Source organism: Neomonachus schauinslandi, chromosome 9 (assembly GCF_002201575.2).
Source record: "Neomonachus schauinslandi chromosome 9, ASM220157v2, whole genome shotgun sequence".
Lineage (NCBI taxonomy): Eukaryota > Metazoa > Chordata > Mammalia > Carnivora > Phocidae > Neomonachus > Neomonachus schauinslandi.
The window spans coordinates 39,087,352-39,104,717 of NC_058411.1; the positions used below are offsets into that span (position 1 = coordinate 39,087,352).

Genomic DNA, 17,366 nt, shown 5'->3' on the forward strand with positions numbered 1-17,366 from the left:
TTCAACTAACAGAGATGGATGAGTCTATATCCTGTAGGGATAGTAACAGAAATTAAAAATGCCCTGTGCAAAGCTGGGATAGAACTCAAGCACCCTGAAACTCATGCCTGGGGTGGAGGGGCTCTGTTGCCTATAAAAGGAGATGGAAAAAGCTACTTACTAACCATAACCTGGAGCTATGGTTTAGATGAAGTTAGGTGCCCAGTGAGCAGAAAAAGTATAGCTCTTCTTTTAGTCAGTGCCTTTTCTTGGAGAGAGGTAAAAGTCTGATCCTGATCTTATCAAGAATCAGGAACCACACCTCCAATGTAAGATATGGTTTCAGAATGGGCACCCCAGGGCCAAGATGTAGGCACATGCAAAAACACTGGATAAGAAGGGTGAAAACAAAGAAAACAAAACCAAAAACTTTCATTTAATAAGAGAACACAAAACCAAACTCCAAAACACATGAGGAAAAAAAAATACGATGGACAGCCAACAAAATCAACAATTGTAGGAATTCAAACTAGAAGGAAAAATAACAATCTGAAAATAACTTAAAATGTGTGTTTAGGATCCTTCCAAAGTTAAAAAAGACAATAGACATAAAGAGGAAAAAAATTTAAAACAGTCAGAAATCAAACCAGAATAGGTGGCTCTTAGAGAGAAAGAACCTGAAAAGGAGAAAAATATTCATTGAGAAATAAAAACAACTGAGGCCACATAAACTCTAGCTGAATAAAGTCAAGGGATTTATCAGTAAATCGAAAAATGATACTTAAGAACTGCCTAGAAAATAACATAAAGATTAAAAAGGAATACTGGAAAAGCAATATTCAAAAATATAGGGGCACCTGGCTGGCTCAGTGGGTGGAGCATGAGATTCTTGATCTCGGGATTGTATGCTCGAATCCCACACTGGGCGTAGGGATTACTTAAAAATAAAATCTTAAAAAAGAAAAAAAGAAAAATATAAAGGTTAAAGAATTTTCTAGAACTGAAGAAAGATATGCGTCTTTAGATCAACAATGTATTTCAAAGAGTACCTCCATATAGCACAACATACACATACCTCCTAGGTATAGGGGAATGTGTTAGGATATCAAGTACGGTAGAACAAATACTTAATATTTATACCATACTTAAAAAACAGAGCTCTGTCCTGCGTATATTTTACATATTATTAAGGTAATCAATGCTACAACCCCATACAATACAGATACTATCTCATTATCTGTTTAGAACTTGCCCAAGGTCACAAAGTAAATAGTGGTGACAGGATACAGAAAAGGAATCCTTTTAAAAACTGGTAGAGAGAAAAATTATATACAAAGGCCTAACAACTAGGTGGAAACCAGACTTCTCAGAGATCATAATACAATGAAATATCTTGAGGGTACTAATAGGGATGGGGGGACGGGACACCTATTAACCAAGAATTCTTTATTTGCTTAAAAAAAGAAAGTAATGTATAAAATATACTTTCAGATAAAAATTACAGACATTTACAGGCCACACTCTGTTAGAAAAGATTACTAAGAGCTATACCTTAGCAAGAAGAAAGGTAACTCCAGGAGTGAGATATAAAGGAACAGTAAGGACAGTGAAATATCTGACTGATTAAAGTAGGTATTAAATATAAAAAAGAGAATGAAACTTTTTTATGCTACAAAAAGAGGAAATAAAATTATAGACAGTTATACAGATGATGAAGGTATGTTGTGTTTAATCAAATGTGAGCTCAGAGAAAAAAAAATCACCAAATATACAAGGAAACAGGCTGCAATGAATAGGAGTAACGTAACAAATACAAGATATAAAATAACTATGTATGAAATGTTTAACAAGATTTTTCACACACACACACACACACACACACGGCCCCAGGAAAATGAGAAGAAATTACTTAAAAATTTACCAAGGAATTGGGAAAGAATTAAATGCCACTTTAGGAAATTAAAAATTAAAAATCATTGATATTAAAATTTCAAAGAATGACAACAGATTAGAAACAAATGCAATAAATTTAGTTCACTGAGTTGAAGAAATAAAAAAATAAAATTATGTTCACTTTAAAAAACCTACCACCAAAGGATGAGGGGGAAAGGGGAAGGAGAAAAAGAAAATCAAATCCTCCAATAATAGTTAAGTAGTATAAACAGTCCACACAGAAGTAGCTCTAAGAAATTTTAAGACTTGGACTTTATAGTGCCCTCTGAAAGCCCAAGAACTATTAACTAATCTCTCTGTTGATGCCAACTCCCTAGAACATGGCTATGGTAGTAGCAGAGTTCTTTACACTCTAAATCAACATTTATTCCACTGAGAGAATCAGAAAACACCAGCAAAATAATGGCACCTAATTCTATAAGGTACAGCTTAATCTCATTTAACAAATGCTCCTTTGGTATCTCATTTTCTAAATATACCTAAATCATAGCAATCTTTAAATTTGTATATCTTTACTTTAGTTAGAGGTAGAAGTGTCCTATGGGATCCATTAGTTTGCAGCTCATAGGGCTAAGGCCTCTGGAATGGTGCTCCAATCTCCCTCAGGCCTAAAATATTTTCACAGGTTTCTCTGGTTAAATATTCTTTTAATAAAGCTCAATTTTATAGTCAGTTAAATCAACAAATACTCTTAAATTTCTCCTACAATATAAGTAATCTATAAAGGGTATGAAGATTCTCTGTATCTCTGTCTTCAATGAATAAATAAAATCTTTAAAAAAAAAGTTATGAAGATTTATATAGAGTTCTTTTAAGAAGAATATTTGATAGAGAGAGAGAAAGCGAGCTGAGAGAGAGAGCGAGCACACAAGCAGGGAGAGGGAGAAGCAGGCTCCCTGCTGAGCAAGGAGCCCAATGCAGGCTAGATCCCAGGACTCTGGGATCATGACCTGACCTGAAGGCAGACACTTAACCAACTGAGCCACCCAGGTGCCCTTATAGAGTTCTTTTGAATAGAAATACTTATTATTTAAAAAAAAAATACACACATTTTGTAAACTTGAGTTCCAATACTAAAAACATTCACTTAAATCAGATAACATATTTTATATGTTAAATAACGAATCTTATTGTTCTAAAGAAATTAAGTATCTTCATCACCTGCTCCTTTAGAAAGTTATACACAAAATATTGTAGGCAATATTTCTGATAAGGGGCTGATTATGGGGTTTTAAACATATCATCCAAGATGCAAAATACAAGTACAAACAGTTCCCATTAGTTTGCATTCCCTTTCTCCCAAATTTTGAGTTTGCTTATTACAGGATTTTACTCCTTTAAAGCTGTATGTATGACTATGGCTCTTTGGGGGCACTTTCACTGACTGTGCCTAAAATCCCACTAACAATTCTAGTCCAACCAGAAGGCCCCTGATCTATCAAATCAAATTAGATGTTCTTTGGCAGCGGCAATCTCTCAATTAGTGCCATTCCCCTAGCTAATTCTAGATCCCTGAAGTAGTCCACTGAGTATGGAGGCACCCAGAATAGGATTCTACCCCTCCAATTTAAAAACCCTCAGGGGACAGTGTCATTTAAGTCTGTGGGATTTCTCCAAAGTATCCCAAGGTGATATCCCATGCTACCCTGGTTCAAACCTGAAGATCTTCAAATAATCCAAAAAAACAACACATGACTATAGTTCAGCTTCAAAATTCCTATACAAAGTTCTGGAAAGAAAATATGTCAAGGGTACTAAACCTCATCAGAAAATGGAATTATCATTTGTGCTCCACTGATATTATGACTAAAATTCAAAGTTCAGAACAGAGAATTAAAAAAAATTCTTATCTTCTACTACATGATAACATCTCTGCCTTTGCTTTTTTCTTCCCTCTAGGTCTTATTCTCTCCTAAGCAAACTCCGAGTTTTACTCTTCTGTTCACAAATTCAGTCTCCTTGTGAAAACCCCGGCCCCCCCAGCCTGATCAATCTCTTCTATTTTCCTGTTCTTGCCCTTCCCATTCTTGGGTTTAGGGGTATAAGTAGGTAGAGTTCAGGCAAGTCAGCTGCTAGGGGAAATATTTCAGTGAACTCATGCAAGCCTGAGTTTGAAAGGTTAGAAGAGAAATGGCTACTAGAGAACACTTTAAGGAAAGTTGAGGGACTAATGAGCAACCCACAGTAAAAAGCACTTCTGGATGAGGACTAATCGTACATATTCTTTGAAGAGCCTGATTCTTGGTTTAAATTTGGATACAGTCTTCCAATTACTGAATTAATTTTTCCTGGTCAGAGGAGGAGGAAACAAACATTATTTAAGCTCTATAAGGAAGCTACATTATTCATCCCTGGTTATCTCGTAAGAAAGATATACAAGATGTTTATAAAGGCTAGAAATTAACTGATCAAAAAGTTATCTAGATTGCATTTATATGAAATATCCAAAAAAATGTATAGAGACAGAAAGTAGATTAGTGGTTGATAAGAACTGGGGGAGAGGAGAATGGGGAGTGACTGCTAATGACTACAAGGTTTCTTTGGGGGTGATGTAAATGTTCTAAAATTAAATTGTGGTTAATGGTTGCACAATTCTGTGAATACACTAAAAACTACTGAGCTGCAACTTTAAATGGGTGAATTTTATGCTATGTGAGCTATGTCTCAATAAAGTCATTTAAAAAGACTGCTATGGTTTTCTCTATATTTTATTTTGCATAAAAAGATTTTAAAAGATGACTATAGATTATATGGAGTAACATGTAAAATACTGTATTAAATTTTTTCAAAGATTACCTTTGAAACTTCCCCAGCTGCCCAATATTTTTTCATCTTATAGCTTCAACTAAACACTGATTTCACTCTTTGAATATTTCTTCCAAATAACCAAATTCCATCCAAATGAATTATAATGCAAGACTGTTACTGAGTTAAATAATACCTAAATTTAAATGCTCTAAATTAAAACCTTAAAAATGAAATTTCAAAAAGCAAACCAAAAGTGACCAAGCAAACCAACCAAAATAAGTCAGATACAGTTCTTCTATGCTAAATAGTATTTCCATGAAGTCCATGACGTAAGTCATTTTTTTCTACCAAATATCACTCAAAAATAGTCATTGCTGAATTAGGTAAAAACTTACAACTCCAGAAACCATAGTCACCTTGTGCAGGTATGAGCAGCAGTCTCAGTCTCACATAGTAAGTGTAGACAGAGCTTGCCACTTTTGATGTTTCCTTCATGTTTAATATATCAGTATCTTCTAGACATGTACTGTGATATTAATTACAAGCTCCATAAGGTAGTCTCAAGTTTCTACAAAGGTACGTATTGAGCAATTTTTAAAAGTAAACTTCAGAAGGACATAATTGCCTGAAAAATATCTAAGCTCAATTTAGTTGGTGGGTTCTAGTGACTATAAAAATTGGATACTGACCTATTTCAACTACAGTATGAGCAAAAACATTGAAAAGATGTGGAAAGCATAGAGCTATTTAGTTTTTAAAGTTTTCTAAGAATGTTCTATAGTATTCACAATCTCAATTTGCCTCATCTGTTAACTATTTCAAATTTCTTGGTTTTGAATAACTTGTCTACAGAAATGGATTCAATTTCCAGTTTGCTATTTTTTAAACCTTGCATATTTGAGGATTCAGACTCAGACTGACCTAGAAAATAATAACTGACTCCCTTAGCCAACCAACCCATTCTTTTTTCTTTTGCTTAAAACAAACAAAACCCCCTGTGTGACAGTACATTTAAAAATGTATGCTGGTAACCTGAAAGAAGGGGAAAATAAAACTTATTAAATATTTAAGATGCTAAAAGGTTTATTCACAAACAAAATATGTAGCAATTTTAAGTATGAAATGCCACTGCTAGACAAAAGAACCAAAAAGTATTTGCCTCTAAGAGAAAGACTTCTGTCCATACAATCTAACATTTTTCAAAAACAGATTCATTCACTGAGTCCATAAGTTTTGATGAGATGCTTTGAGTGTATGGAAAAGGGTGTTGGGAAAGTAAGAGAAAAAAAGTTTTTTTTTTTTTTTAAGTGAAAAATTCCATCTTTCTATTAGCTTAAAATATATATATATCTAACTACCTCCTGTACTTGATTAGCCACACCTCAAATGACATGACCTAAAATGAATTTCTCAATTCCCTGCCACTTCTCCTACCCAGTTCCCTGTCTCAGGAAATAGATCTACCATTAGTCATAAGTTCACAGAATCCTGTATTTCACCCTTATCATAGTCTATAAGACCCTGTGAATTCTTCTCATTTTAGATTTTCAGATTCATGAGGGAAGGGATCATGTCTTTTCTATTCATAATACTTTGCATATCTTGAGACACTTGTTTAATATGTAGGACAAGGGAATGATAGCCATCATCATGACTTCTCTCTTGTCAACAGCCTCAGGAATTCTTTTCTACCCAGGAAAAGGTATTCCCATAGAAGAGGACTTGCAAACAAACTGTATCCTACCATTTCCATTTTCTTATTCTATAGAATGCATAGTTCTAATTTTTAAAACCTCTACAGAAATAGAACTGATTTCTAATAAGAAAATATTGGACTCTAAAGCAAATGTGCAGCTTACCAATTAAAAATTTGATTTTCAGATTGTGTTCATTAATGACTTTTAAAAGTTTCTTGACATCAGGGGCACCTGGGTGGCTCAGTTGTTAAATGTCTGCCTTCGGCTCAGGTCGTGGTCCCGGGGTCCTGGGATGGAGCCCAACATCGGGCTCCCTGCTCAGCGGGAAGCCTGCTTCTCCCTCTCCCACTCCCCCTGCTTGTGTTCCCTCTCTTGCTGTGTCTCTCTGTCAAATAAATAAATAAAATCTTTAAAAAAAAAAGTTTCTTGACATTATTAGTTGACACTCTCATTACTGAAAAATGGAAGGGACAAAAGAGAAAGATGTAGTTTTGACTAGAAGTTAGAGCCTATACATTCTCTTTCCCTGAGCTATTTATTTATTCATCTGATCATTCAATCAACAGTCATGAATGGGTAAATTTTTTAAAGTGTTTTCTATATGAGAAGCAAAGTATAAGGTAATTTAGACACAAAGGAATAATTTCTGAGAGCTAGGAAACCCACTTTCAATGTATTTTAGACAAAAATATCTTTAGTCTGGGAGTTTTACTGTATATAAAATGAATTTATCCCATATGCACTTAAGGAGCTCCTCATTCTACTGACTGTAGCAAACTAGTACAAGATCATACTAGATGGCTGACTAGTTGTTGAAGTACTTGCTTATACTATCAGGAAGCATTTACACAGAGAAAAATGAAGATGACAGATATGGAGTAATTCAGGGTTAAGCTGTGGGTTACAGCAGAACAAGAACTGCCACTTCTAAGATCAGCCCCTAACATCCAAAACAGCCTTAAAGATTCTCAGCAAGGATAATAATCCACTGCTTTATGAAAAGTAAAAATTTTATTTACCATCTATTTACATTCTGAACATGACGGCATACTGCAGAGATGTTTTTCTAAAGCCTGGTAAGTTTTGTAATTCTGTTTGTAAAACAAAATCAAAAAAGCAATATATAGCCAGCCACTCCTTGCTTATCCTTATCATTAATATTTTCATTTCTGAAATTTGGTAACAAAGGTAAGTAAGCAAGCTGCATCTCCTACAGACGTAATATCAAATTAGATGCAATTTTCTACCACTCATGCTAAAGAAAAGTAGAAGTGCCAAAAAAAAAAAAAAAAAAAGCCAAGGCATTTATTCAAAATCAGTAATGAATTACATTCTTAGAAATAGCACAATAGTTCTTGAATAACATTTTTTTTAAAGATTTTATTTATTTATTTGAGAGAGAGAGAGAGAGAGAGCAGAGCAGTGTGAGGAGCAGAGGGAGAAGCAAGCTCTCTGCTGAGCAGAGAGCCCAATGCAGGGCCTGATCCCGGGACTCTGGGATCATGACCAGAGCTGAAGGCAGATGCTGAACTGACAACCACCCAGGTGCCCCACTGAATAACATATTCTTGAAATAAAATATCTAAGCTACATATATAGCCTGGTTCAAAACAAAATACACACACACAAAAACCATTTATCTACATCCCTGCCTGAATGGTCATATCACAGATGAGTAAAAAGAACTAGCCTAAATATAAAATGGATTATACATGATCTATGCTCTCATAATTTGCTATACTTCTGGTTCACATTCAATTTTCTCTGTCATGTGTTCATCAGAAAATAAGCAAGGAGACTATAAAGATTAAACAATCACATATTGAGATCTACTTAAAACAAAACCCTGTCCCTGCTTTCAAGGAATTTATTTTTAATAAATCTTAATATTGAACTATTCCATTTATAGTATAACTTCTATTTTAAGCCCAATGGGGTAGCTTGGGTTTAAGACCATCTTCCTAAATTCACTAAGAATTTAATTTAAATAAAGGCCTGATGAAAGCATCTGTCAGTGGGTTGCAAAGTAATGAATAAGCCCTAAGGCAAACCTGCGTATGGCTTGTGGTACTAGTTGTATTATGCCTATATCTTTCTTGTATTACAAAATTTAATAGTTCTTGGTAAAAAGTTCTAAAGTGAATTGACATTAACACATGACACTACACTTTTCAAATTTAATATACCCTTCCACCTAGGATCCCAACTCAGTCACAATATTCACTCATTGGGTACAACGGAAATGTAGTCATACCCTTCATAACCAAAGATTTTCTAAGCCATCACAACTGCCAACAGTTTCTTTTAGCAAGAGGAATAAAACTGCTGTGACCCACATATACAATAACTATGAAAAATCCAAGGACATGTGTTTAGCTTCTATTACCGGCTGTGAAACTTTGGACAAGTAACTTAACCTTTGTCTCAATTCCTCATCTGTTAAGATACAAGTAATAATAGTATCTATGTCATATACAGAGATAGGAAGATTTAATGAGACAGTAATCAAAATTTTTCTATGATAATGCCTGGCCTACTGCTCAATAATGTTAGCCATCATTGTTAGTAGCTAATGTTAAAGCTAGAAAAACTTAAAAGTCGCACAAGAATCAAATTTATCATTCTGGTCTCGTTAGTATCATACTCCAATAAATGGGTCTTAGCAACCAGACTGCCTATATAAAATTATCCATTTAAAAATTCAATAAAGGAAATTTTACTATGCATTTTCCAAATACTGGAAACAGTTTAACAGTTTGATATGGTTTAAAATTTAGCTTTAAGGTTTATATGAACATAGACTATTCATGTATTATGGTTTTGGTTCAAATTAAATCAGTTGAAAGTTATCTCCCTTCTTTAACTAATACGTCATCTAATTACTGTGACTCCACAACTCCCATTTAAAAGGTTGCCTAGTTTGTAGTATCTGCAAATATAACTCTGGAAAGAGATGCATGACTATGAATGTCTTATTAACCCTCAAAGTGAAAACACTGGAAGTTAAAATGAAACCTTTAGGTCTAGAATCAATCAACCTAATTATCTATACCAACATAAGAACTCTGCCACATTTCTGCTATGTATAATCTTCACACTTAAATACCCAGGTTCAGCCAAAATAATATATAGGAAGAAAAGTCAGAAATGTCTGCTACCCGAAAGCTCTGAACTGTTTCCACCACCTCCTACAGCAATCACTTCCACTCTCAGGTAGATTTTGCCTAATATTTACAAAATATCTGAATATCTACTATCCACAAGGCATTGTGGTAAGCTTTGGGATAATAAAAAGTTATTGTATTTTCCCCTTCTCAGTTTTATAATTAAATTGAACACAGTTATAATTAGAACACAAATACCTAGCAATAAAGTATACAACTAAAGCCTAACAAATAATACAATAGATACTGCTGTAGAAGTACAGAGAAATGAGAGATGAAACACTGTGATCAGAGAAGGCTTTGTGAAAGATGAAATATTAGAAATGAGCTTCATGATCGAGCTCTGCATCGGGCTCCCTCCTCCGCGGGAAGCCTGCTTCTCCCTCTCCTACTACCCCTGCTTGTGTTCCCTCTCTCGCTGTGTCTCGCTCTGTCAAATAAATAAATAAAATCTTAAAAAAAAAGAAAAAGAAATGAGCTTTGATAGAGGGGAAAAAGAAGGGCAAGAATCCAACCTACCAATGAGCATGAACAAGAATCCACTGAGATAAAAGGATAGGGTGTGTTCCAGAGATGGCAAGTGTACTGGTTTGGCTGAAACAGATCAATCCTGGGATGCCTGGGTGGCTCAGTTGGCTAAGCATCTGACTTGTGATTTTGGTTCAGGTCACAATCTCATGACCGAGTCCCACGTCTAGCTCCCCCCTCAGTGGGGAGTCTGCTTGAAATTCTCTGCCGCTGCCCCTCCCCCCACTCATTCTCCTCCCACTCTCTCTCCAAAATAAATAAATAAATCTTTAAAAAAAAAGAGAGAGAGAAAGAAACAGATCAATCCTGAAGTTCAATTATGGAAAGTGTCAAAAGCCCAGCAAAGAATTCTAAACTTTATCCTAGATGAAAACGGAATCACAAAGTATATCAAGCACAGAAATAATATGATACAAATAGTTTTTTAGAAAAAGTTTGTGATGGTTTATAGTATGGAGAAGGGAGATGCAGCACAAAATGAAAGTGGGAAAGACCAGCTGGAGTGCTAAAAGCATGGTTTGGGTATGAAGTAATTAAGATCTGTACTATTCTAATACAATTTTTCAACCTTAAATAACACAGGACCCACCTGTAAAGCCTTAATACCTTTTATATAAAGACTATTTTTTTTACAAGAACTGAATTAATTAGAATTTAGTTTTCTTACTCTCTCTTGCATTTTTTTCCATAGCAGTATCTTCTTGCCCATGTCTAATCATAAACTGTAACTTTTCTTCAAAATACCAACCCTTGTTTTTCTTTACTTACTGATCATTCTACTCTGAACATTCACCTTTGCTATTACTCTTACTCATTATCCTCTATTTAACCATCTATTCCCACCTAACCATTAACTCCAAATGCATGACCTCTCCAGCTTCATATACTCAAATAAATCTACTCATACTCAACTTTTTCTTCCATTACCTCTTAACATTTAACTTTTATATATAAATTCTAGATGCCCACAATCTTTATAACTTCTTCTGAAGTCTCTACTCAATCTCTTACAGTATGGTTTCCAGGCTCACTGCTAAAACTGTACTCAAAGACTCACACTCAGTAAATCTCTATTCCTGTATCTCAAGATTTCACAAACTCAATAGCAACTACTGTTTATTTAGTACTTTCTTCATGGTAGAAAACGTCAAGTATTTTACACAATCATCTCACTTAATCTTCAAGAATACCTTATGAGGGGCACCTGGGTGGCTCAGTTGGTTGTCGGCTCAGGTCATGATCCTGGAGTCCGGGGATCAAGCCCCGCATCGGGCTCCCTGCTCAGCGGGGAGTCTGCTTCTCCCTCTGATCCTCCCCCCTCTCATGCTCTCTCTCTGTTTCCAATAAATAAGTAAAATCTTTAATAAAAAAAAAAAAAAGAACACCTTATGAGAAAGGCTTTCCCATAAGACACTGAGGCTTAGAGAAATCAAGGAGCTTGCCCCAAATCACCCCACTAGAAAATTTTACCATCACCTCCTCTCTAAAGTCTTTAATGTATGTACTTAGAAACATTTCCCTTAGTCCTTCATTAAGGATATCAACCATTTGAGAATTTAATATTGATTCCATTCCTCAATCTAAACAATGATAGTTGAAGACATAAAATTGTTTAGCTCTGTTGACTTCGGAAACTTAAGAGAATGAGAAAATGAACTTAACTTCTTAAATCTTTTCTGAAGGTTTCAGAAGAGACTCCTGTATTGGAAGACTTAATTTATACATAAATTTATAAGGTGTCTTTTAATTCTAGGAATCTGAATCATAGTGTTAACATTCAGCTTCTCAATTTTTGATTTCTAGGAACAAGAAGGCTCATCTAGTTGGGAAAAATTCAATCAGGAATATTTTGAAAATAACTTTATAACTACACAGCTCTGACTGTGGCATGTTACTTAGATTCTCTGAATCTATGTTTCTTCATTTGTAAAACAGAAATAACATCATATACTTTAGAGGGTTGTGGGGAAAATTAAAGCCTGACAAATGGTCAATACACTCTGGCTTTTATTATTTCTTTATTCTGTATCTAGAAGTAGTTTGTTCTCATAGGATTTTAATTCAAATCATATCAGCTACAAAAACTCTAATGACTTTCAATCCAGATCCTAAATATGAATACTACATAAACTTGATCAATGGATTCCAAATAAACATATTAAAAATTATAAACTCGAGCTCCCTCCTTTATCACACATTTATTCAAGGAATGTTTAAGACACCTCTAATTTCATAAATACAGTATCAGTAGTCTATTAATACACATTAACATCTAGTACTCTTCTCTCAGTTTCTTAAAAAAATTCTAGTCTATTACATTTTAGATAAAGGTATACAGAAGTTCACCTCTCTTAATCGTTTCCTTTCTCTAGCTCCTCCTACCTGTCTCAGCAAAAGAAAAGCTAGGTAAAGAGATTATCTAGGTAGTACATAGATAGCTAGGACATGCAAAGGTCAAAATCATCAAGGAATCTATTCTGGAGACTCAATAAAATATAAAATTGTTACTTGTACATTCGACATTAAAAAGAGCAAAAGAAGAATATAATCAACCTTTTGATTTTTATGTAATTTAACCCAAGCTCCTTTCATATAAGGGTGGTTAATAATCCCAGGTAGAAATTCAGAGAATTTCTTGGCTAATAGTGCAATAATAAATGAAGCAACTGAATTTTAAAAATTTGTCACTGACATTATTTGAAATGAAAGACAGAACACATTCTGGCATAAAGTTACTACCTAAGGTACAGGAAGATACAAACTTTTACCTAGTTGCCTCACACCTTCCCCTCACCCAAGGTCCACACATTTCACAGGGCCACACCTTATTTTATCTTCTTGCTTAACTCTTACAGGACTCCACTTGAGCCGACTTTCTTACATGGCTGCCTCCTCCTCTGATCTAAGGATGGAAAGTAATCAGTACCACTCAAGAGTCAGGTGCCCAGGCAAGAGTTAGATAATCATGGGGGGGGTGGGGTCGATCATCAAAATATCACCCTATAATTATATCTACATGATCATGGACTTCCACCTTAAGAAATAAATCCAGCTCTTATGGGTGCGCATTACAGGGACAACAAGCTTCCTGTGGACATATGTCAGTCTTTAGTTTTAAATTATTAAATAAATAAGCATTCACAGCTAAGCCAGAATTGGCTACACATTTTATTAGCTACTATAATAAATAGTCTAAGTATAATCTGAACAAATTCAGTAAGTTTTTGGTAACTGCTTAGCAATGTTTACCATGTGACAACACAACGTTGCTATAGATTCCTTTGAAAAAAAGTAGGTACTAGGGGCACCTGGGTGGCTCAGTTGGTTGGGAGTCTGCCTTTGGCTCGGGTCATGATCCGGGGTCCTGGGACTGAGTCCCACGGTGGGTTCCCTGCTCAGCGGGGAGTCTGCTTCTCCCTCTCCCTGTGCTCCTCCCCTCCCCTCTGCTTGTGCTCTCGTTCTCTAAAAATAAATCAAATCTCAAAAAAAAATTAGGTATTAGGAAACAAATTTTCAGACAAAGGTGTATTAACAAGTCAAGATAAGCAAGACCCAGCTTGAACTCACAGAAACATCTTCATAATGTGTTCTTATAATGCCCTTCACATCAAACTACCAAGGGTCCTGTGCTTGTTCAAACCTGCAGTCTCAACCACCCATTCTCTTGTGGAATCCCCACCCTTCTTTCTCCCAAGAGTTTTTCTAGACTTCCCAATCCCAACAGAAAAATCAATAAAGCCTGCCTACAAGAATATCATCCCTAAAGATCAACCACCAACTTAAAATTCTTTTATGGAAGATACTTATTTTTAAATAACATGCAGATTTAGAATACTGAAACATCTGGGGCACCTGGGTGGCTCAGCTGGTTAAGCGGCTGCCTTCAGCTCAGGTCATGATCCCAGTCTCCTGGGATAGAGCCCCGCATCAGGCTCCCTGCTCGGCAGGGAGCCTGCTTCTCCCTCTCCCTCTGCCTGCCTCTCTGCCTACTTGTGCTCTCTACCTCTCTGTCAAATAAAGAAATAAATAAATAATCTTTAAAAAAAAATAGAATACTGAAACATCTAAGTGCCTGGCATATACCAGGCACTTGGTCAAGGCATTTTGAATAGACAATGTTAGCAGAATAAAAAAATTTAACAACTGGCCATGCATTTGATAATACAGTTTACCACTTTGGCTTTACTGATTTGTAAACTGAGACTCAAAAGGTTAAAGGACTTGCCCATGGACACAGACATTTTGGAGCACAGTCATGACTAAACAATTCTTATCTCCTAGTACAGTGTTCCCTTCAACAGGTTATACTGTAATTATGGTCATCATTCCAGCCTTTCAAACTGAAATATGAAAACATACAACTTGTGTTTAAAAAAAAAAAAATGTTTAAAGAAAGTTATGTAAATTTCCACCAAAAAAGAAAAAAAAATTTTTTTTAAAGATTTTATTTATTTATTTGACAGAGACACAGCGAGAGAGGGAACACACAAGCAGGGGGAGTGGGAGAGGGAGAAACAGGCTTCCCGCCGAGCAGGGAGCCCCACGCGGGGCTCGATCCCAGGACCCCGGGATCATGACCTGAGCCGAAGGCAGATGCTTAACGAATGAGCCACTCAGGCGCCCCAAGAAAAAAAATGTTTTTTAAAGTAGGCTCCAACCCCAGCATAGCGCCCAAGGTGGAGCTTGAACTCACGACCCTGGAATAAAAGACCTGAGCTGAGAGCAAGAGTTGGAAGCTTAACCAAATGAGCCACCTAGGTGCGCCTAAAAAAGAAATTTTAATGACTCTGGCATTCAACCCTTTTATTTCTCAAATATATACTGAGGTAGCTAGCCAAACTTCCTGGTCTTATATACCTCTCCCATAATAAAATTACTTCACTAATATGAAAAATGTTTGACGATATCACATCAGAAATGTCTTTAGTAACTTCCATGTGCACTTCTCACTATACTTTCAGTAACGTGTCACTGCCGCCAACTTGCAGCTTAAAAGTAATCATCCCTACATGATTGAATGTTTATTCAGATACATGTGAGTTACACATAAGAACAGAACTACAACATCAGGCAATGAATGCTACTTTGTGGTTCAAATTATTTACTGACAAAGAAACATTTAATCAAAGGTAACATCTATGATTAGAAAATTGGCAGTGGGGTGGGTCACTATCTCCCTAATCAATTTTCTAAAGTGTTACAGAAATACAATATTTGTAAAAGGCCCAATATGTAAAAATATAAAAGTTATAAAAGTGAAGTTGTCCCAGTTCAAGAGGAATTGGGGAGTAAGCCCTGCTGAACTCCTGGGAGCTGTGGAACCCCTAAGGCTCAGCAGAGTACCGTTTAAATAAATAAATCCCCTTACTCTTCAGAGCTCTTTGCATCTAAAAACTGGTTGTGTTTAAAATCCCAATACGCAAGTTTGAAAAGATTAAGCCTTTTTCCTCAGAACAATTTAAAAAAATTTTAATTTCTTTCAATAATGTCAAAATCACCTACTCTGAGAAAATAATACCTATATCCCACTGATTTTTACACCTCCCATCACTCTACAAATCACTAAAATTCATTCCGCTCATTAATGCAATCTGCCGAAAATTCAGGGCTACTAGGGATGGGGGCGGCGCACACATTTCTTGGCTTGGACAACTTAAGTACGACCTTTGTGGATTGTAAGTACCATGCGGTGCTTGAGAAGAGACAAGGAAAAATACCTCAGGTGATGAAATTTTCAAAACGTATCTAAACTGCGGTTGGTAGAAGGCTCTCCACAGCCAGCTGTGTTTCAATATTTAAATCTACAAGCAGAACAGAACCACACCTCAACCACCAAACTCTAACATTAAGAACTTTATCACACAATTTACAGTTAAAAATACAAGAAATCAGTGTGATTTACTTCAATGGATTTGTTCGATGTAATGAATGAACTGGAGGCATCACAGACTTGAGTTCTCAAGGAGCCTCACTCTCAGCTCAGACCCCTCTAAGACCTGAAGCAAATCCTCCAGAATTTGGTGTCTCGAGGCTAAGTGCGGTCCAAAGGAAGCCTACCCCCTCCTTTCTCCAGGCCTCCCTCCCAGGGGTTGGAGCCCTGGGCGGCCCTGCGGGTGGGGGCGCCGCGACGCCCTACTCTTCGTTTCGGAAAAGTTCCGCCCGCCGTTCTCGGGCCAGGCTGGCCTGGGGCTCTCGCCCGCTTCGCGGCCACAAACACCCGCCGGGCCTCGGCGGCGGGAGGGTCGCGCCCCCTCCCCGCGCCGCCGCCACCGCCCTCGCTGAGCGTTAACCCCTTGCGGCCCGCCGCCCGGCTTCGGGGAGGAGGCCGGGCCAGGGGGTGGAGTTGTCGTGTCTCCTCCCGGGAGCGCCCGGGCAGACGCCCGGCTTGTTTACAGGCCCCAGGCCCAGGCCTGGCCGCCACCGCCGCCGCGCAGGCCCGCGCCGCCCGCCCGCCCGCCCGCCTTCGGCCCGAGCGTCGCGCTTACCAGGAGCAGCCGCGGGCTGGCAGGTCCCTGGTCGGCCAAGGCAGCGGTGGCGACGGCGGCCGGGGAGGGGGCTGGAAGGGGGTCACCGCGGCGGCCGCCGGCCAGGTCAGGCCGGGGAGGGGGCGGAGGAGGGGAGGAACCGGGCTGCGTCCGGGCCCCCCGCTCTCGGCGCCCTCGCGGCTCAGATCATCCGGGCGTTGGAGCGGGAGGCGGAGAGCGGGCCCCGGAGGAGGAGGAGGAAGATCCGAAGATTCATCGCTTTCGCGCCCCACCTGCCTGGCGCCCCCCCCACCCCCCTCCCCAACCACCCGTTCCGGCGCTGCAGCCGCCCGAATACCCGAAGCTGCGGGCCGGGCCGGCGCCGAGACCACTGCTCCCTCGCTCCCGCGCGCGCTCCCGCCCCTAGCGCCGCCGCCGCCGCCGCCGCCGCCTCGAGCGCGTCCCCGCGCAGGCGCGCTCACGACGGCGCCGTGCTGCCCCTCCCCGACTCCTCTGTCCGCCCCGCCCCGCGGGCTCGGCGGCCGCTACAGCTGCGGCGCGGCGGAGCAGCTGGAGAGACCCGGATGTCGTTGGGCAGGAACTGCGGCGAGGGCCGGCAGGCGGGGGAGGGGCGGCCGCAGATGACATCACTGCCCTACCTAGCTTCTCTCGCCGCAGCCCCCTCGCGGCCGGGGCCCCAGGCTGAGGCCGAAGGGAGCATCCGAATCCCGGATCGGAACCGGGACTGGGGCCCTTATGCCCCCGGCCCTGGGGGCTGGACAGAGTGTGTACGCGTAAGGAGCCCCGGCCATCGAGAGCTCCTCCAAACCCGG

At 38.7% G+C, this 17,366-nt stretch overlaps 1 protein-coding gene across 2 annotated transcripts in view; it reads right to left on the bottom strand.

Annotated features, from left to right (window-relative positions):
• Positions 1–16,955, bottom strand: part of PPM1A (protein phosphatase, Mg2+/Mn2+ dependent 1A) — a 41,249-nt gene extending 24,294 nt beyond the window's left edge. Inside the window, exon 1 of one of the 2 annotated variants that reach the window (XM_021701434.2) lies at positions 16,555–16,955. The gene's annotated coding sequence lies outside the window, so the exon portion shown is untranslated. Of the gene's footprint in view, positions 1–15,786; positions 15,835–16,554 lie in introns of those variants that run through there. The other variant, XM_021701435.2, reaches the window with a different exon arrangement.
• Between the last annotated feature and the right edge of the window lie 411 nt (positions 16,956–17,366).